Raw genomic sequence first — 9707 nt, 5'->3', positions numbered from 1 at the left:
TCCAGTGATAAATTTGAATTGTGAAAGGACTATGGGCTAGTTTTTATTCCCCAACATTTCTTTGCTTCTTATGTTAATTGATATTGTGTGACTTCTGGTTATTTTTTGTAGCAGAAAAAAAAATTTCTCTTATTCCAAATACTGTAGCTATCTTGCATACATGTATTTCTTCTTCTCTTCTACCCATCCTCTTTCCTTTTCTTCCTTCTTCCTTCTTTTTCCCCTTCTTCCCTCCCTTCTAGTCTTTCTCAAATGCTCTTTCTGCATAATGAGGCCTGTCAAGTAGCCTATAGTCTATCCTTCCTAGAACTTGCCCAAAAAAAGAGAATAAATCAAAAGTAATAGAAAACTCATTCACCTACATTTCTGTTAGAAAGGGATTTCCATCATCTGTTTGCTTCTCTGTGTGAGCATTCAGAGCCCTGTGTGCAGCTGCAGAGATAAGCACTGTGAGTTATGCTGCAGAGTAGACTCTGTCCATGATGATGGCCCATCAAGCAGCCATGTGAGCAAAAATCGATCATTTTCCTTTTCTTTCCTACCTAAAGCATCAGAGTCTAAAGAGGTAGAAATTCTCATTGAATTATCTTAATTTACCAAGAAGATATTTGCAGTGAAGTCCATGTGGACTAGAAGCAATGAAAATCAAGTTCAGTTTCTCTAGGAGCTATAAAATACAACTGCCTCATTGTCCATCATCCATATTTCTTGCCCTTTGTACACCCTATATGAACCCTATCTCTCAGGTTATAACAGTTTTCCCGTCTTTCTCACTAGACTATGAGTTCTTAGAGTAAGGTATCTTACTTGCTTTTGAATTCCAAGGGCATACATAGTGTGGATCACATGATAGGTGGTGAGTAAATGTTTGAGCAATGAATGAGTCAGTGAATCAATGAATGAGTTACGTTAGGATATACATCTTATTGAATTGTGTTAAATTCTATGCTTTTTTTTTTTTTTTTAGAACCTCACAGTCTATCCATATGCCTTAAGATTGCATACACTTTGCTTCTTCCTCAGTGGCTTGACCTGGAAAACTCTGTATTGCCCTTTAGCAGAGGATGGTATATGAAGGGTGTAAGTTACAGAACAATTCGCATCCAGAAGACTTCCTAGAAACTTAGATGTATGACCACCAACACTTAGTGAAAAATTCTAGAAACTTACAAGTACATTTACATAGAACGTTACTATTTTCAAACTGCTTTCACTCACAAAGAAAAAGGTTTGTGTTTAGGTGTGTGTCAATATGAATGATATATTCTTGTGTCAACACTGAGCTCCTGATGACTTCTCCTTCATTTTAAAGAAGAAAAAGTAAAGTCAAAACAATTTATGTAATTCTTCCTGGACCAATCAGTTGTAGTTGATGCCAGGGACGCATGGTTTCTGGTGATGGAGTCAAACTATTAGAACATAGAAGAGGTGTGAATCAGTAGAGTTTACCATGTCACCATTTCTGTTTCATCCTCTGGGTTTGAGAAGGGTCATTACTTGGACATGCATGAAACCAGGGCATGCTGGAAGAAACTGGTGGATGAATGGCAGTAGTATGGCTGTGCTTCTTGTTATCATTAAATAGCAGTTTGGGTACAGACTGTGTCTTTTAAAAGAGAAGGGGGCAAAAACAAATCTAAGACTAATTTATACCAAAGTCACAGCACGCACACAATATGTTCATAACTGGACCTTGAACATGTTGCCTGATCTTGGCAACAGGAGGCCAATCTGTTTCATGACAAGGTCTTTCACATTCAGAGGGTATAGGGGTGGACACATCACTGTCCATATAAGGAATAAAAGCAATGATGTTAAATTTTTAAGAGAATATATTGTAAACTGTGACTTCCTCATTGCTTTTGATAGAGGGTTTTGTTTATTTATCACCCCTGTCCAAACAAAACAAAATCCAAGCCAGTGAGGATGAGGATGGAAGGCTTGTACAAACAGTACAGCTTTCCTTGAACTTCAATAGGGGAAAGCAATTTAGATCTCCCCTCCAAAGTTGGTACTTATGTCTTTCTCATAAAACTTAGAGAAGACCCTAATTCATGCAATGCAGATTATAAGATTAATTGAAAGGTGATGAATCAGATAATCTGGTACAGTGCATCCTGGGGAATGGCTTAATGAGTATACATTGAAATTCTATCACATGATTAAGAGTTAAAAATCAGCTGCTAATTTCTGTTTATTCACCTCCTTTTTTCAGTTTTACCTTGAAATAGCAGCAACAATATTTATATCCACTTTTTCTGAGGACAAATGATCAGTAAGGGAAAGAGTGTTCAAATATATATATTTACCCAATTTAGATATGAGTTCTTTTTATCTTTAGGAGGAACCTTAATTATGATGGTAGTTTTTTAAGCAATGGTTTCTGAAGTCCTCTAGGGCAACATACCCTGTGTACACAGAGTCTTGGTCAGATTTGCAGGGAAGATAATTTTATGTTAATGGGGCTTATATAGCCACAGTTATCCAGGTTACTGAATGAGCCTTCCGTTTTCTTCTGCCTGAGAAGTAGGGCAGAGTGTCTTTGTTACATGGCTCCCCTTGAGTCTTGTGGTGAGTGGGGTAACTGAGCTAAATACATAAATGTCCCCTAAGCCCCATCTGCTCAAATATAGTTTTGTGGGCCTTGGCAGTGGCATTCACTTATAGTCAGCTCCTGATTGGTCATGTGAGTGGGGAGTATTGAAGATTAATATGAGAATTATATTTTTTTTCCCAAAGTCATTTTTAAAATATTTTATTTTTATTTATTTATTTGACAGAGAGATAGAGCCAGAGAGCACAAGTGGGGGGAGAGGGGGAGAATGGCAGAGAGAGGAGAAGCAGACTCCCTGCTGAGGCAGGGAGCCCAATGCGGGGCTTGATCCCAGGACCCTGGAATCATGACCCAAGTCGAAAGCAGACACTTAGCCCACTGAGCCACCCAGGTGCCTCTCCACTCTAGATCCTTAATCAGAGAGAAGAATAGAATGAAGTCTAGAGCATGGTCCAAAATAGCTACCAAAAGAGAACATTTTTTTGACACTTTTTTTTTTTTTTTTTTTTTTGCTTAGTACATGAGAATTGTGCTTTTCAGCCTATCGTATATCTGTTGGCATTTCAATGTCTAAACAGATAATTCTTTAGTTCTTTAGTTTATTATAAAGTGCTGTGCAAATGCAGCTCAAATCCATTCCAACGAGATAGCTCTCCTTAAGTCGAAAAGCAGAGCCTGAAGCAAGTATTTGGACACAGGTAGTTTTTTTGATAGGCAAGAGAGTAGGGAGAGTGAGTCAGGAAGGAGAAAAGCTGCTTGCTCCTCAGAATTGTTCCTCTGAAGGACAGGGAGCTGGGGCACTTAGCCCTTGTTTGCTGCAGATTCTTCCCAGGGGCATTAAGTTCCCTGCACTTCTGGGTCTGCCCTGCTTGCAGCTTGATCAAGCTCCTGAGGCTTGGGAAAGGGCTTGGGACATAAAATTGAGAGATGTGGTGGGCCCTTAGGCCAGGATGCTGTTAGCTTGCATGAGGCTGTCCTTCATTGTTGCAGGTGAAATCCAAGGTGAGTTTGGAGGATACACTGTGAAACAGCAAAAGCAGGAACGTCATCCTCCTGTGTAGAATTTTGAGCCACGGTTCAAAAATAAAATGAATTTTAACATATTTTTCTCAGTGAACATTCTAGTAAACTTGGTGCTCCAGGGAGCATATTTATTTTGTGGTGTTGAGTAGTAGTGACATACATATTTAGAAGCCCAGCACTAAATGCTAATTTGGGAATCATGGTAGGAGATAACACAACTTGTCTAGGTGGGGACGGGCAGCACTCTGTGGCTTCAAAAGAAGAGAAGGTAGCTTTGCATTTCTTTTTCATCTGTTCCCCTAGCTTCTCCAGATTTCATTAATGTCTCTGTTTTAGCTCCTACTATAGAACGGAATCATTATATTTTCTTTTCTTTTTTTTTTTTTAAGATTTTATTTATTTGACAGAGAGAGACAGCCAGGGAGAGAGGGAACACAAGCAGGGGGAGCAGGGGAAGTGGGAGAGGAAGAGGCAGGCTCCCAGCAGAGGAACCTGATGTGGGGCTCGATCCCATAACCCTGGGATCACACCCTGAGCCGAAGGCAGACGCTTAACGACTGAGCCACCCAGGCGCCCCAGAATCATTATATTTTCTTTATGTAGTTATCACTGAGAACTCCAAGGTGATTGAGACACAACTGTGCATCACACAGCTCATAGAACAACAGAAGATTGGTCCACACTTTCTAATTCCAAGCCCAGTGCATTTTCTGTTAACCAGAAGAATCCTAGAGAAGGAAAGATTGCTTGAAAGTTGTGTCCAGATGAAAACCTGTTGGATCAAATAGTGTGTTACACACATTACAGTTTACTCACAGGCTGAGGAGCTATGCCAAAAATAAAGAACCCAGGGCACCTGGGTGGCTCAGTTGGTTAGGTGTCTGCCTTCGGCTCAGGTCATGATCCTGGGAGTTCCAGGATCAAGTCCCACATTGGGCTCCCTGCTCAAGGAGGTCTGCTTCTTCCTCTGACCGTCCCCTCTCTTATGCTCTCTCTCTCTCTCTCAAATAAATAAATAAATAAATAAATAAATAAATAAATAAAATCTTTAAAAAATTAAAAAAAAAAAAAAGAATAAAGAACCCAAGAAATGGAAGAAAGGAGTTGGGTCTGATCTTTATGACTTAAGGGCAGAAGAAAAAAACATTTGCTGAGTACTTGCTCTACAGCAAGCATTAGCCTAAGTCTTGTATATACGGTTGACCCTTGTTATACACAACAGGTAAGTTTTATAAAGTTGCTGTGAACACTGAATTTGTGAATATTGAATAATTGCTCCTAGGGGAAATACAAGGTTAGGTTCCTATAAGCCTCTGGTCAAAATATTTTTGCCAATTGATAAATACATAACCTTGTTTTATGTGTGTTTTTGTTTAAAGATGTCTTATTTAATATATAGTGTTGATTCATTAACTTGGAACTCATGGTCAACATCACTATAACTCATGCCTGAATGAAGCTTATCTAACACATGTATTTTCTCTATGAGGCACACCAGAGCCGCCTTGTGTTTAGGGACACTAGACAGCACTTTAGCACTACACTTGGGTGGGAGGGAGTTATAAATGGTGAAATCACCAACAAAACCCACACAAATGCAAAAAAACATGGCATTAAATAGGCCATGAAAAGGACAGTGGTTTATAGTAAGAGAGCTAAAAAGGAGAAAGTAGAGCATTGCTGTTTTGCATCTCAGCTGGGAACACATGCTTCAGGTGACTTAAATTTTGTGCTGCTCTGTGCTTGTCTGTAAATGATCACAGAAGCACCATGAATATTTATTTTGGTGTTAGAAATACATTTTAATGAGTAGGGAAAGCCACAAATAATGAGGATTCACAAGTAGTGAATCCATAAATAATGAAGATCGATTATGCACATCTCATTTAATCTTTACAAAAACTCTGGGCATTATATTGCCTTTCCCCAAGTTTATAGGAGAATAAAGTCCATTAACTGGCCCCCAAACACAAAGCTACTATGTGGACAATGGGAATCTTGTATCTATTGTATGTTTTCTTTCAGCTGAAATAATTCAGTATGTATCTTAAGGATAGTATCTCTTTCAAAAAGATAAACACAGTCCTACCAACACACCTGAAGTACTTAGCAGTTACTGAATATACAAAAGAAGTGACTTAAAATTTCTCTAATTGTTTTATAGATAATTTTTTACAGTTGGTTTGCTTGAGTCAGGATCCAATAAGGTCCACATGTTGCATTTGGATGACGTGTCTCTTAATTGTCTTTTATCCCATACGTTCTACCTCTTTCTTTTTTTCCCTTCCTTGAATTTAGTAATTGAAAAAGTGTTATTTTTCTGTTTCCATTTTTTCACTAATAGCCACAAAGCTCATAAAAGATTGGAGGTGCAACTTTAGTAATTATGAAAGATCTTAACATAGTTAACATGCATACACCTGTTTTCTGATTTGCTGTTTGTTTTCAGCTTTCCATTCTACTCCTATTGCCCCTTCATTAAGCTTCTTTCAATCCATTTATATTTTTTCACTTTATTATATTGCATGTATTATTGTAAACCACCCTAAAAAATTTTTTTTGCATGTGTGAGGATATTCCTATCAGTATATATGTATGGAAATGAACGTGAGTCTGCTTTGCTCTAAAGCCTGTTTTTCTATTTTGCTTATTCTGTATTGCTGAGCTTTATTTTTGCCCCAAACTCATCTGGTAAACAGGTATGCTAATAATATTTGCTCTCCTCTCAGAGTTGCATTGGAGAGAAAGGAGATGATACATGGGCCTGACACACATAATTAAATAATAAATGCTTGCTGAATGAATGAGTAAATGAATGATTAAATAGGAATGCTTCTGAAACCGTAAAAATGCTATATAAATGTTGGTAAAAATTATAAATGACTGGATGAAACAGCCTGAATAGAGGAAAGAGAATTCTCTCTCAGGCTAAGATTTTTATTGCTCACTTGTAAAGCTAACTTTATTAATGAAGTAGATTATTTAAGGCTTTGGGTTCTTTCCTCTCTCTTTCTACCTTTCTGGCTATTTCCCTGCCTATTAGTACTAACAGGATCAGATGAGCAGAGAAAAGAGGTGAAAGGTCAACTTGGCTTTGACTTTTTGTTGAGAACCTGGAAGTTTTATCAGGGAAAACATATAAATGTATTGAGATTGTTTGTTGTTGCTTTCGTTTATTTATTTTTTTCTGTTCTATACACTAAAATGTAAACTCCATGAAGGCAGGAGTTCTGTCATTTTGTTTACTGCTCTATTCCCTTACCTAAAATAGGTCCTAATTAATGGTGCATAATAACTATTTGTTAAATAAATACCTACATATCACTGACATTGACTAGAAGTAGACCTGGTTCATAAATGCTGTCTTAGCCAATCCAGGCTGCTCTAACCAATTATCATAGACTGGGTGGCTTAAACAAAATACATTTATTTCTCACAGTTCTGGCATCTGGGAAGTCCAAAATGAAGATATGGTAGATTCAGTGTCTAGTGAAGTTCTCTTCTTCCTAATTTGCAGATGGCCATCTTCTCGTTGTATCCTCATATGGTAGAGAGCAGAGAGAGAAACAAGCTCTTGTGTCTCTTCTTATCAGGGTACTAATCCCATCCATGAGGGCTCCACCCTCATGACCTAATTACCCCCCAAATGTCTTGTCCTCTAATACCATCACATTGGGGGTTAGGATTTCAATATATGAATCTGGGGGAGACACAAAATTCAGTCTGTAACAAATGCAGTGGACAGGCTAGTCACAGTGCCAGTCAAGTCTACCTTCCCTGCTAAGAGAAATGGTCACATCCATGGTTCTCTCTACTGAGAAAAATGCTTTGAACTTTTTCTTTTTTTTTTTTTTTAAAGATTTTATTTATTATTTATTTGACAGAGGTAGAGACAGCCAGCAAGAGAGGGAACATAAGCAGGGGGAATGGGAGAGGAAGAAGCAGGCTCTCAGCAGAGGAGCCTGATGTGGGGCTCGATCCCATAACGCCGGGATCACGCCCTGAGCCGAAGGCAGACGCTTAACCGCTGTGCCACCCAGGCGCCCCTGAACTTTTTCTTAAGCAGGAGTGGCCATATTTTATGCCTTAGATCTTCTCCATCTTCCATCTAGACAAACCAAAGTTAGCTGCTTGCACCCAAATTAACCAAATCCATGGTATTGCCAGTGACACAGAAGACGTGTGGTCTGGCGCAAAATCTTTGCCTAAAGGAGATTGATGGTAGGCAAACCATGAAGGACCAAGAGAAAACTAAAGCTGTTAGTAAATCGCTTATGTGTATGCAGAAACCATCAAAAAATTGGAGCCATGAAAAAAACGGTATTTGTTCAGGGGTGACAATTTAGGTTGATAATGACATGCAGAGGAAGCAAAGGCAGAGAAGTGTTGAGTGAATTACAGCAAGGCTTTGATAAACCTCCATGCTTTAGAGGGGGTCTTAGGTCAGATTCCCTGGAAACAGACTCCGAGATGATTTGTGTACAGGAGGTTTACTGAGGACAGTTCTCTGGGAAATCAGCTGTAAGGGAGAAAGGAAAGCATTATTAGGTAGAGGGAGAGACTGAACTCAGATGCAGTGGCAGTGGGGCTCCTTCTGATCCAACGGAAGCTCTGGAGCTGGGATGGTCCATCAAAGTTGTGCCTCAGTGAGGTAGGAGGGAGAGCCTTTGACCCCTCCCACAGACCAGTTCTTGCAAGGCAGCTGCTTCCTAAGAGGGTGTGTAACTTTGCATAAGGGAGCTCCCTTTTGCCAAGGGCAATTCCTGGAGAGGGACTCGATTATCAGCTTTCAGCAGTCAACACAGAGGGGGTGTGGGAATGAGAAACTCAGTCCTAAAAGGGAGGTCTGGGCAGTGAATGCTGGTATTCACAATACGAAGTGATAAAATAATTCAATTTCTGGAGCTGTCTAAGACCCTTTTTGTTTTAAAATTATGCTTTTATCTCCATGAAGCCCAGGTACATGATTGTTTTTGGATCCCCCAAAGATTCCGTTTTTGAATATATATATTCAAAAACGGAATCTATGGATATATATACATATGGATCTCCATATATCCATCTTCTCCCATTTCTTAAGGTGACTTATCTCTTACTAATGTAGGGAGAGAATCTAATGTATTAAACGCTAAGGGGAAGAGCATGGACATTAAAGGCTTAAGGCTGGAAGAATACAATTAATCAGTTTTAATATTAATAGACCCACTAATGTTAGATCAATATTGAATTTTCCTATTTATGAATGAATTCGCTGAAATCTATGAATCGGTACCTACATAATGGATATTGATTCTTTCTTTATGAGAATTTCAGAGTGTGGAATATCCATGAGGGCAAGGTTTGGATTAATTTCTGTGAGAAAAAGAGATCATTCAGAGACGGTTGCCAGGTCTCTGAAGGTACACAGACTGAAGCAACGCAATAATTTTAGGAGAAGACTGTTAGCATGGCTTCTTGGCACAGGGATGACCTTTGGATATGGGAAGGCCCAGACGTGACTTCTGGCTCTGCCACTGTGTTACCTTGGGTAAACCCCTGAACCCTGTAAATCCCCAGTCTTCATTTCTAAAATCGAGATTGCAATACATTACTCCAAACACTGTTGTGAGAGCTAAATGAAATCACATGTAAGTCTCCCAAGATGGTGGTCCCCCTGTAGTAGCCAGTATGTACACGGCAACCATTCTTGTGTGTTTATTGCCATCAGTCCTTACTGACTGCCTAGAATCCTGATTCATCTTGTTAGCAGTTGAATGCAGTTAATACTCATGGAATTGATTCTTTCTGATCCTGCAACCAGATTTCAGGGGCTGTAGAGTTGCTTTGGGAATATATGATGGGAGGTGACTAGGACCGAACTAGAGTCTTGACTTAAGCCATAGCCTTCCTGTGAATCAAACCCAGCCCAGGGATTTCCTTGTCTGGAGCAATCTCTTACAAGTGGATCAGACTGAGGGCCTCTGCCAGTGGCTCAATTACAGGAGGATTTGGTTAATTTAGCATCATGTATGGCATATGGTAGGTGTTCAGTGCATATTGGGTCCCCTCTTTTAGTACAGGTACATTTCTTGAACTCTTCAAAATCCCAGGAAGATTCCTTGAAATTTCACTGAACTCACAGAGAGTTCTT

Source organism: Ailuropoda melanoleuca, chromosome 16, assembly GCF_002007445.2.
Source record: "Ailuropoda melanoleuca isolate Jingjing chromosome 16, ASM200744v2, whole genome shotgun sequence".
In the NCBI taxonomy this organism is placed as follows: Eukaryota; Metazoa; Chordata; class Mammalia; order Carnivora; family Ursidae; genus Ailuropoda; species Ailuropoda melanoleuca.
The sequence above is the reverse complement of the archived record's forward strand: the minus strand, read 5'-3'. Positions refer to the sequence as shown.